The sequence below is a fragment of the Gorilla gorilla genome, chromosome 15 (assembly GCF_029281585.2).
Source record: "Gorilla gorilla gorilla isolate KB3781 chromosome 15, NHGRI_mGorGor1-v2.1_pri, whole genome shotgun sequence".
Classification (NCBI taxonomy): Eukaryota; Metazoa; Chordata; class Mammalia; order Primates; family Hominidae; genus Gorilla; species Gorilla gorilla.
Window position 1 is genome coordinate 71,403,276 of NC_073239.2, and position 12,867 is coordinate 71,416,142.

Genomic DNA, 12,867 nt, shown 5'->3' on the forward strand with positions numbered 1-12,867 from the left:
ACTTATCATTATTTTAGACAGGGTCTCACTCTGTTGCCCAGGCTGGAGTGCAATGGCATGATCTCGGCTTGCTGCAGCTTCCGCCTCGCAGGCTCAAGCCATCCTCCTACCTCAGCCTCCCGAGTAGCTGGGACCACAGGCATGTGCCACCACATTCGGCTAATTTTTGTATTTTTTTGCAGAGACAAGGTTTTGCCATGTTGCCCAGGCTGGTCTTGAACTCCTGGGTTCCAGTGATCCTCCTGCCTCAGCCTCCCAAAATGCCATGCCTCAGCCTCCCAAAATGCCAGGATTACAGATGTGAGTCGCTGGACCAGCTAAGACATTATACTTACACTGAACAGCAAACACACCTGTCCCTCATTCCAAGCGGAGACACTGTTTTCTAAGGTTGTTCACTAGTGGAATAACCTTGAAAAGATAGTCCAGAAAAGTCTTGGAAAGGCTGACAATGCTTCCACTTGTACAAAAAGTGAGATGTATAGAAAATGGATATCCATGAAGAATTGTCTCCCAACAGTGAATCAAGGTAGGGGATACAGGGGAGTTCATTACACTATTCTTAGAAATATGATTAATTTTTTTCAAACTAAAATGTTAAAAAATATATTTATGGAGCTTCTACTATGTGACTGTGACAGGCAATGGATTGCTACAAGGATTAAAAGAAATAATGTATGCAAAGCACTTACCAGAGTGGCTAGTATGTAATAAGCACTCAATAAATGGCAGCTGTTTAAAAACAGAAAGAAACCATGGTTTTCTCCCTTTATTTCCGTAAAAACAGAACAAGTTAGAAATTGTTCACCCCAGACATTAGGCAATGACAATTTTCCGAGGTAAATTAGGATGACTAACATCCTTGAATAACAGGCTTAAAAAACAGTCTAAGATCGGAAAATATGATGGGTGGGTAAAGTATCACCTTAATGTTCAGGGATCTGACATATTACCAGAAATCAATACTGGATTTAAAAAAGCAACATCTGGCTGGGCATGGTGCTCCCACCTGTAATCCCAACACTTTGGGAGGCAGAGGCGGGCGGTTTACTTGAGCCTAGGAGTTCAAGACCAGCCTGGCAACATGGTGAAACTCTGTCTCTACAAAAAAATGCAAAAAATTAGCCAGGTGTGGTGGCATGCACCTGTAGTCCCAGCTACCCCAGAGGCTGAAGTGGGAGGATCACTTGAGCCCAGGAGGTCAAGGCTGCAGTGAGCCATGATGTCACCACTACACTAGCATATCTAAAACAAACAAACAAGAAAAAAATAAAAACTAAAACTAAAACTAAATATTATTAAAAACAAACAAACATAATTTCCAACCCAAGGGTGACACCAGCCTGGGAGTACAGGCTAGCTTCACACTTATTTATATAGCCTGAAGAGTTAGTTAGGTCTTTAGAGCCACTATCCATTTGAGTTTGGAAATTGACCTATCATTGAAAGCTTTGATACTTTTGGCAAAATATGAAGTATTGTCGATATATACAGGATTTGTCCCATATCAGTCAGAATCCCACAAGAAAAACAGAAACTACTCTATTAATTTAAAACATGGAATTTAACACAGAGAATTAGCAAGTAATGGAAGAGCTGAGACCCCAAAGACAGATGAACAGTAATAAGTAACCACCATCCCTAGGAAGAGACAGAATGATTAGAACCCAGGAGCCAAGGTCTCCCATAGGAAGCTGGAACCACAGTGGGTCTAGTCAGGGTAGGGTGAGCTGGAACCACTGAAAAAATGCAACCTATGTCGGAGAAAGGAACAATGTGGGGAATATTGTGACATCTCCCTTCCTCCCGCTCCCACCTCCCATTGGCTGAAGCCAACTAAGAAAAAAGTCCAGTAACTGCCGCCTCCCTACTTTCTCCAAATGTAGTCTCTGGAGAAATTAAACTAGAGAGGTTCTGAATTGAAATACACCAGGTATAGAGATGGGTGGAGATGAGATTCAAGACTGAAAACAGGGTGATTAAACGAAAGTCCCTATACTGAGCTGGGAAACTCTCTGCTCTCTTCCTCTTCCTGTTCCTTCCCAATGCTAGCAGATATATGCTCTAATCAGACATGAAAATGGACAGAGGCCTCATGCTGGTAGTTAGGGGTCCCCATCGCAAAGTCAATTTCTTGCCTGATCACCCTGCAAAGAAGCAGACTACCCAACAGAGACTCACGCACAGATTCTAATTAACCTTTCGATTTAGTCCGTAGAGCTCAAATCCAAATGGATTGCCAAGCATAACCAGATGTTTAAGGAAAAGCACGTCCAACATGGAAGGGAGAGACCAAAACAAACAAAACACAAGACACTTTGCCCAAGCAGAAATCATAAGTAAATGCTAAACCCAGCGAGAGAAATACTGTGTATGTGAAATCAGACAGGATGCTATGGAAAAGGCACAATCCGGGAACAAGCAAAAGATCTTGTAAATTTAAACTGTGATGACTTTCTTACTTAGCATATAAACTTCCGTACCTGCACATTGATCTTTAGGAACAAATTTTCAGCAAAGAGATTTTTTAAATGCTTCTTTTTTTCCTTTCCTTTTCTTTTTTCTTTGCTCCCTCCCATCCTCTCTCTTTATGTGGATGTAAATCGTTGCATTTATGACTATACCTCTGAGAAGCAATGAAGTATTGTTTTTCTCAGGATTTTAAAAATATGATATGGATTTTATGTTTTTTAATACCAGTGTACTAATGCACAATCCTTTATTTGTCTTGGCAGTTTATATTTTCATTTACTATTTTAAAATTAAATGTTTTAACAATTCTTGCCCTTAAAAATTCTTTGCTGAAGAAATTTTACTTTATTCACATCAAAGTTCTATCATTTTATATTGTATTTGATTGTACTTGTATAAATGGACCTTTATTTGAAGTGTCTTATAAACAGTGCTTCCAATTAATGGATAGAAATGGATGTAAAGACATGTAGCAAAAAATGCTTTATTTGTATGATAAGTGTCTTTCTAACATCTCTTATACAATTTAAATCAAGTAGAAAAACTATTTTAATAATTTTAAACTAAAAATTTGTTAATAATTTAAAATATTTCCATTTTTATAAAAAGAAAGGAATTTAAGGACATATAGTAGTATCTTTTAAAATGTATTTACAAAGTATTTAAGTTTTGAGATTCTGTTAGTTGCCTATTCCAAGATAAATTTCCTTTCTTTAAATATAGATAAGCATTTTTAGAAATACTTTATGGCTATAAAGAAATTTTAAGTATTTTCTTTGCTCAGTTTAACACTGTTAGTTCTTATCAATAAAAATTATATGGCTTTAAAAACTAATTAAAATTTTTAAATAAACAGGGAGATCAGTAGAGAAAGTTAAAGAAAATCTCTCAGAATAAGAACAAAAGAGTTCAACAATAGAAAAGATAAGAAAATCAGAGAATCAAATCCAGTGGTCCAAAATCCAAACCAATAAGAGCTCTAGAAAGAGAGCAATAACATGGAAGTTATCAAGTAAATAACAGAAAAAAATTTCTTGAACTGAAATATATGAATCTTCAGATTCCAATGGTCCATCAAATATCTAGCACAATGAATAAAACCAGATCCACACCAAGTCTCATCAGAGACATTTCAGAATACTAGCAATAAGGAGAAGATGTCAAAAGCTTCCAGAGAGGAGAAGAAAAAAAGGCAACTTACAAAAGCACTGGGCTGGGCACGGTGGCTCATGCCTGTAATCCCAGCACTTTGGAGGGTCAAGGTAGGCAGATTGTGTGAGCCCAGGAGCTCGAGACCAGCCTGGACAACATGGTGAAACTCCATCTCCATAAAAATTAGAAGAATTAGCCAGCTCTGGTGGTGTGCACCTATAGTGCCAGCTACTCAGGGGGCTGAGGTGGGAGGATTGCTTGAGCCTGGGGAGGTCAAGGCTGCAGTGAGCCGTGATTGCACCACTACACTCCAGCCTGGGCAACAAAGTGAGACCTTGTCTTTAAAAATACAAACAACAACAACAAGAACTGGAGTAAGATTTCTGGCATCAGATTCCTTAACAGCATATGGCAAGCTAAGCAGGAAGAGCAATACCTTTAACAATTCCAAGGGAAAATGATTTCCACTCTAGAATTTAATACCCAGGGATGAGATGATACAATCACTCAAATTAGGATAATCTGAGGAGGATTTGATAAAGGGCTATCTCAAAAAGTGAGAAAATACTGCCGAACTGAAAGGCTAGCAACAGCAGAGGTGTTACCATCACTAGGCCCAAGAAAAGATGGGAAGTAGTGGCTCCCAGGATTCAGAAGGAACAGATCATGAAAGAGGGCTGTCTTGAGTGGAGGAGTGACTTTCAATAGAGAGCTGTGGTCAGCCAAGGAGGCCCTAATAGAGTGATTGATGGAATAATTATCCTGTCCTCACTCTCCCTCTGCCCTAGAGATTGGCTGAACTCAAGCAGCAGCCAGATGGCAAGACAACCAGAGTAACAGAGTTGCTAAAGCTCAGCCTCCTGGGAGCAGAAACCAGAGTGGAGAAGGGCGGAAAGCTGTTCTAGACAGGCAAAACAAAAATATCCAGCACACCGGCCAAACCACCAGCCGGTTCTGAGTATGAAGGAAAAACATTTCAGAAATACGAAAGCTCACCTCTCATGTACCAAGAACTTCAGCAGAATTAGTTAATATGATAAAGAATACATGGAATCCAACCAAGGGGCTCAAACTAAGAAAGCAAGTGAGGGAACCTTCAGGACAACAACTGTGTCTCTTGCCTAGAGAGCAATTCATCCAGATTTTAGAAGAAGGATGGAAGGTGAGAAAGCAAAGCTCCAAGTTGAATAAATGAACTGACAGATGATCATATGCACTGAAGTACTGGTAAAATTTGGTAGGCATTTGACAAATATTTTGCAGTATTTGGAAAGAAATAGCAATGAATACATAGAAAACTAAAATGAGAAAAAAATTATTAATCCAAGTAAAACAAAAATTGTAGAGAGAATAATCATGTATAGAGAAAAACCATGAAAAGCCATCCAGAGATCGATCCAAAAAATAATCTCTAGGAAAGACCCATCATTTGGATACTTGCCCCACTTTTGGAACTTATGGCTAGTGTTAGAAAGCAACAGCATCCAAAAGAATAGCAACCTTCTTTCCAGCAACATGTGTATGCTTACATAATCTTTAACCTGTTTCCTTCCTCTCCTCCCCAACACCAAGGGGATAAGAACATGGCAGTACAAGAGAGCAGGGCATGAGAACATGGGCTTCCCCAGCCCCTTCACCCAGAGCTAAAAGTTTAGCCTGTGCTGAGGAAAGAGGTTTCAGTCAAATATGAGACTGAATTTTTAAAATAAACAGAAGTGAATCTTAGTAACAGAAAAGGCATTTTTAAAAACTGAATGACTGGAATATCATGGAACTATTATATCATGAAGAAGGCTCTAACCAGAGCAAAAAGAGAGGTTTGACAGAGAATAGAAATAGCAGCTTTTGAAAAACAACTAAAACAATGTTGTTACACTATTCTGTTTAAGAGCCCTCAATCAGACCAGTTACAGAAATTAGAGTATTAGATGAAGGTAAATGCTATGTAGATGTGATGGTGATGGTGAATGTGTTGCTACCTTAGGTTGGATGTTCAGGAAAATCCCCTATGAGAGGCAACCTTTAAGCTCAGTTCAGAATGAAGAAGCCAGCTACAGGAATATTGGGGGGAAGCATGAGGGGAGAGTGGGTGCTATGGTCTGAATATATGTGTCCCCCTCAACTTATATATTGGCACCTAATACCCACTGTGATAGTATTAAGAGGTGTACTCTTTGGGGCCCCTTGTACCCTCTGCCACATGAAGGCACATAGGAGGGTGCCGTCTATGAGAAATAGGCCCTCACCAGTCACTGGATCTGCTGGCTACTTGATCTTGGACTTCCCAGCTTCTGGAACCGTGAGTAATAAATTTCTGTTGTTTATCAATTGTCCAGTCTAAGGGTTTTTGTTATAGCAGCCCAAAGAGACTAAGACACAAGTTGGTACCAGAAGTGGGGTGTTGCTATAACAAATACCTTAAAATGTGGAAGCAGCTTTGGAATTGGGTAATGGGTAGAGACTGGAAGAGCTCTGAGGTACTTTGTCATGAATGTAGCCTTAAGGATGAATTCTGGTTAGGGCTCAGAAGATGAGAAGAGTGGTAAAGAAAGCACCAGAGGGTGGTTATAATCAGAATGTTTACAGAAATATGGATGGAAAAGACCATTCTGATTAGGTCTCAGAAAGAAATAAGGAACATGCTGTTGGATACTAAAGGAAAGGCTATCCTTGTTATAAACTGGCAAAGAACATGGCTGGACTGTGTTCATGTCTTGGTATTTTGTGTAAGGTAGCACTTGTGAGTGATGAAATAGGACATTTGGCAGAAGAAATCTCTAAGCATAGTGTTGAAGGAGTGGCACAGATTCTCTTGAGTGCTTGTAGTAAAATGCGAGAAGACAGAAGTGATTTAAAGATGAAATCCATCATTAAAAAGGAAGCACAACTCAAAGATTTGGAAATTTCTCAGCCTGGCCCTGTTATAAAGAATGAAAAAGCATGGAAGAGAATGCCAAGGGTGTGGCCAAGTGTATGTTTGATAAGATTTGTATGGATAGAAGGGATCCAGGTGCTTTCATCAAGATAATGAAAGAAAGACCCCAAAAACATCTTGGGGACCTTTGAAGTTGTCTTATCCATCACAGACCCAGAAGGCCAGGGCCATCGGGACAGAAGAATTTTAGGGCTCTACTCCCCATATTCTGGTGCAGCACTGTATGGCCATTCCAGCTGTGGCTCAAGTGGCTGAAACTCAGACCATCCCACCATCCCCCTGAAAGGCACAGAGAGTAAATCATGGAGGCATCCACGCAGGGCCATCTCCATGAGTGTACACAGTATACAAGCTGTGAGGGCATGACTACCTCCACCTAGATTTCAAAGGATCCCAAAGAGCCTCGAGGCCCAGAAAGATAATTGCCCCAGGGGTGAGGCCACTGTAGAGAGTCCCTGCTAGGGCAATGTCTAGTGGAGTCATGGCAGCAGGGTCACCCTAGACCTCAGACTGGTGGAGCCACAGGCATGTGACTGCAACCCAGGACAGTTGCTGCACTGGCTTCTCCCAGCAAAGCCATGGGAGCAGGGCCATCAGAGTTTTAGGAGCCCAAACCCTACCCCAGTGTGTCTTGAAAGTGGGACATGGGGTCCAAGAAGATTATTTTGAGGCCTAAGAATTTAATGTTTGCCTAGTTGCGTTCTGGACTTACCAGGACCTGTTACTCCTTTCTTCCTTCCCATTGCTCTCTTTTAGAATAGCGATGTTTATCCTTTGCCTGATTCACCATTGTATTTTAAAAGCACATGACTTGATTTCACAGGCTCGCAGCTGGAGGGGAATTGCCTCTGAATGTATCCCACCTTGAATTTCATCAATATCTAGTTGAGATAATATCCAGAAGAGACTTAAGACTTTAAAGTTGATGCTAGAAAAGATTAAGATTTTGGAGCTATCGGCATGGAATAAATGTATTTTGCATGTGAGAAGGACATGAATTTGAGGGGGCAGGGACAGAATGTTTGTGTCTCCCCAGAATTCATAGGTTGAAACTTAATCCCCAGTGCCGTATGTTAGGGGTAGGGAGGGCATCTGGGAATTGATTAGGTAATGAGGGCTCTATCCTCATAAATGGGATTAGTGCCCTTACTGAAAAAACAAAACAAAACAAAACAAAAAAGCTTCAGAGAGCTTGTTTTTCTTTTTTACCATGTGAGAACCCAGAAGATGCCCTCTATGAGGAATGGGTCCTCAACAGACACCAAATCTGCTAGCAGCTTGATCTTGAGCTTCCTAGCCCCCAGAACTGTGAGCCATAATTACTGCTGCTGCTGTTGTTGTTGTCATTGTTGTTTGAGATGGAGTCTCACTCTGTCGCCAGGCTGGAGTGGAGTGGTGCAATCTCAGCTCACTGCAACCTCCACCTCTGAGGTTCAAGCAATTCTCCTGCCTCAGCCTCCCGAGTAGCTGGGATTATAGGTGCCCAACACCATGACCAGCTAATTTTTGTATTTTTAGTAGAGACGGGGTTTCACCATGTTGGCCAGGCTGGTCTTGAACTCCTGACCTCAAGTGATCCGCCTGCCTCAGCCTCCCAACGTGCTGGGATTCCAGGCATGAGCCACTGCACCCGGCCCGTGAGCCATAATTTTAAAATAAACTACCCAGATTAAGGTATTTTATTATAGCAGCCTGAATGAACTAAGACACTGCAAAGTAGTTGAACAAGGGACCCTGGCCAAGATGGCAGCCTGGAGGAACAAGGTGACTACAACAGAGAGGCAACTGCTAGAAGCCAAGAGCTGGCAGGGGTAGTTGTAAAGCTACTAGCCAGAGGAGGCATGACCCAAGTCAAGGAACTTGCAGCCAAAATTCCCAATGAGGGAATCAGCAAGGAACCCACAAGAGCACCCCATGGAAGAAATCTGCTAGTATTTGACGTTGGCCACATTCAGAGGCCCCAACTCCAGATGACAACTGTACCAGGCTAATAAGTCTTTTTTTCTGTTCACTTAGGTTGCCCCTCCTCCTCCAACCCCAGAGAAACCAGAGACAACTAGCAACGGGAGAGCAAGGAGCAGCAATAATGAGGGATAGACCACATCTCATTCTCCACTGTGGATTCCCAACATGAAGCGTATTTTTAAAGAAAGTGGGATGGAGGAGAGGATGGGGCAAGGGAGAGAGCTTTAAAGAAAGTAAGATATTGAAGTTTTAACATTAGACTAGACTTGAATTTTTGTTATCTGAAAAGAAAATGAGTCTAATTCCGTAATACTTAAGGCTGACCAGAAAGACTATGAGACCAGAAAATTCCTCCAGAGACAGGGAAAGATAATCAAAACCACAATGGAGCTCTCTGGGTGATACAATTTTTTCTTCTTTTTGCTTATTTGCATTTTCTGATTTTTCTCTGATGATATTCGTTGTTTAAAAATTTTCTTTTTATTACTGCTTTTTTAAAGAAGGTACTATATATATTTAGTTCAACAAACAACAGACTTCGTGGTTTACATGGCATTTGGGGTGATTTTTGAAGGCTGTTGATTTTGGCAGGCAGCGGCAGCAGCATAGGGAGAAAAGTGCTTCCGTTGGTGGAGGAAGATGAGGCTCAGGACATGTTTGTATAAAAGGTTGTATTAGTCAGGGTTCTCCAGAGAGACAAAACCAACAAGATAGATAGATGATTGATTGATATAGGATAGATAGGTAGATAGATAGATAGGATTTATTAGGTAAACTGGCTCACACAATTGTGCAGGCTGAAAAGTCCCAAGACAGGCTTTCTTCAAGTTGGAGACCCTTGGATGCTGATAGCATGGCTCCAGCCAAGTCTGAAGGCCTCAGAACCTGGGAAGCCAGTCGTGTAACTCTCAGTCTGAGGCTGAAGGCCTGAAAACCCAGGAAGCCACTGGCGTAAGTCTTAGAGTCCAAAGTCCAGGGAACCTGGAATTCTTGTCCAAGTACGGGAGAGGAAGGGTGCATACCAGCTCCACCAGGTAGACTGGCATATTTGCCTTTTCTGTTTTTGTTCTTTCCAGGGCCCCAGCAGATTGGATGGTGCTTACCCACACCGAGGGTGGATCTTCCTCCACTACTCCACTCAGATGCCGTCTAAAATTAACCATCACATTTGTTTAGGCTTAGTGTAAATGTAGGGAACAGTGACAGATGAAACCAGAGGTAGCACTGTAGTTAGGCACTTTTGTACACAAGTAAACAGACATGCCCAGGTTAACAGGTAATGGAAGGCTTCTGCTAAGGACGGACATGCAGAGAAACCCAGAAAAAGCTGACCAACCAAGCCTCAGAAAAAGGGGACAATGAAGAGCGGCCTTGTATCAAAGGAGGCTCTAGAAACCTAAAAGGTAGGAGTCGGGCTCCTCAATTTGGACCTTCATCTTTAACATGATCCAGCTACTCTCTGCATGCCTGCTTTATTCTTTTTTTGAGACAGGGTCTCACTCTGTTGCCCAGATTGGAGTGCAGTGGCACTATCTTGGCTCACTGAAGCCTCTGCCTCCCGGGTTCAAGTGACTTTCATGCCTCAGCCACTCAAGCAGCTGGGATTACAGGCATGCATCACCACGCCTGGCTACTTTTTTTTGTAGTTTTAATAGACATGCGGTTTTGCCATGTTGGCCAGGCTGGTCTCGAACTCTTGAACTCAAGCAATCTTCCTGCTTAGGCTTCGCAAAGTGTTGGGATTACAGGCGTGAGCCATTGCATCTGGCCAAGCCTGCTTTATTCTACACTATCCCAGCTGGCATCTTCTTTCCCTCTTCTCCATCTATTGGCATTCTTTCAAGGTCAGTCAGCTCGCACTGCTATCTGCCTCACTCAAGAAAAGTGATTGGCCCAACTTGTTGTTTGATATCAGTCTGGCAACATCATAGAGGCTGGCTGCCCTTGGGTTCAACTAGCTGGGGCTGAAAATATCAATAGAGTCCTATGTGTACTGAGGGTGGGGAGGAGGCTTAGAACAGGAAAGTACAGCCAGGTGCAGGGGCATTTCCACCTAACAAACGGTTGTGGGCATATTTAGCCTTAGCTGTTGCTATGGTCTGAAGATGTCCTCCAAAATTCATGTGTTGGAAACTTAATCCCCCATGCAACAGTGTTGGACGATGGAGCTTTATGGGAAAAACCTTCATGACCGGACTGATGGCGCCACAGAAAGGACTTTCAAGAGGGGGTTCACCCCTTTCTTGTGAGGATGCACCAAGAAAGCCCTTGCCAGATGCCAGTAGCTTGATCTTAGACTTTCCAGCCTCCAGAACTATGAGAAATAAACTTCTGTTCTTTATACATTACCCAGTGTCAGGTGTTGTTACAGCAGCACAAAACGGACTAAGACAACCGTGCAGTGCATGTAAGAAATGGGCCGAAATGTGAAGAGCCTTAAATTCCAGAGTAAGAGAATCTATACTTAGTAACAGTGACTTTGGAAGTCACACCCTCTCCTCCTGCTTTGTCTGATTTGCATGGTGGCATTTGGATATGCAACCAAGGCGTTCTTTCTTTCCTATAATTAAAAGAGGGCAGCAACCTCAGCAGGGAGCTTTCACACAGCCTAGGGGTAGATCTCAAGTAGAAGATAAGAGGATTATCTGTGAAAACTCCCTAGTGCTCAGCAGTAACATCTATAATTGGCTCCCCAACAGTTAGAACTACACTATACAAGGATACAATATCCACTCAGGGGGTACCCTCATGCAAATGAGTGTAAAACTGCCTTTGCAAAAATTCTAACTGAGAAAATTAGGACAGTGAAAGAGTCCTGATCTAATCGACTCCATCTTGCTTCTAACCTCCAAGCTGTCCTGGTTTATTCCTGGGCATAGGCCAAACTAACTTTGGGAAGAATTTAGTTTATAGTTTAACTTTGAAAGAAAGATGATAACAGCCCTTTCCTGAAACAAGCCTCCCTTCTTGCCTAGGGACCAGTCTGCCTTTGTAGGGACTAATAAATTAGCTACAAGATTAGAAATTATAGTTTAGGAGTCACCGCAGCCAAGGCTGCATGATTCTGGAACCTCCCCAAATTGTTCCTGGGGATAAAATCACTGTTGTAAAACATAAGATCAGTGCTTGAGATATTCTGCAGACCCTGTGTTCTGAAGCACCACAGGGTCGAGCCTGTGGTGAGCTGGTAATCTGGCTCAACCAGTTCTGTGATCCCACCTAGGAACAGAAGACACCAAGAAATACCCACTTGACCCCCTACAATTTCATCTCTGATACAACCAATCAGCACTCCTCACTTCCCAACCCCCTACCCACCAAATTATCCTTAAAAACTTCAATCCCAGAATTGTGGGGGATACTGATTTGGGTAATAAAACTCAGGTCTTCCATATAGCCAGCTCTGTGTGAATTAAAAATTCTTTTTTTTGAGACAGAGTCTCGCTGGAGTGCAGTGGCACTATCTTGGCTCACTGTAAGCTCTGCCTCCCGGGTTCATGCCATTCTCCTGCCTCAGCCTCCCAAGTAGCTGGGATTACAGGTGCCTGCCACCACGCCCGGCTAATTTTTTGTATTTTTAGTAGAGACGGGGTTTCACTGTGTTAGCCAGGATGGTCTCGATCTCCTGACCTCATGATCCACCCGCCTCAGCCTCCCAAAGTGCTAGGATTACAGGCGTGAGCCACTGCGCCGGGCCTAAAAATTCTTTATTGCAGTTCTCCTATCTTAATAAATTGGCTCTGTCTGGGCAGCAGGCAAGGAGAACCCATTGGGTGGTTACAAGAGTGCGCCCAGGCTCAGAGGCTAAGTGCTTACAAATGCTTCTTGCTGCTGAAAAGTGAAAAGGACAAAAAGACAATAGGTATTATTTAGTGAAGGTGAAAAAATTTAAGAGCTGGCTGTTTGAGTAGGTTAAGTGGCCAAATTTGATAAATAAGGAAGATATAAATGTTCCCATGCTTGGGCCAATTCTCCTTGTGAAATTCTTAAAGACAGGAAGGCATAAACTACTCCTTTCACAATCATAACAAATTGTGACTATTACAACATATACAATCACAAGTACATAGCAAACTCTAAAAACTATGTTATTAGTGATTTGTATTCATTCAGTAGATACCTATTAAACATATACCATATAGTACAGTTGGTAATAAAGGTAGGACGGGTTGTCAATGGGTGTTTAATACATAGTGATAAGCTATATTCAATTAAAAACACCTTCAATTTGATTTCTTACGAAGTATACAGCTCTCCTAACTTCTAATTCTCCCTTTGAAAGCAAGCGTTCATTGTTTGAAATAGCTCTGTCTGTCCCTACTACTGTTTACTGACATTTTCTA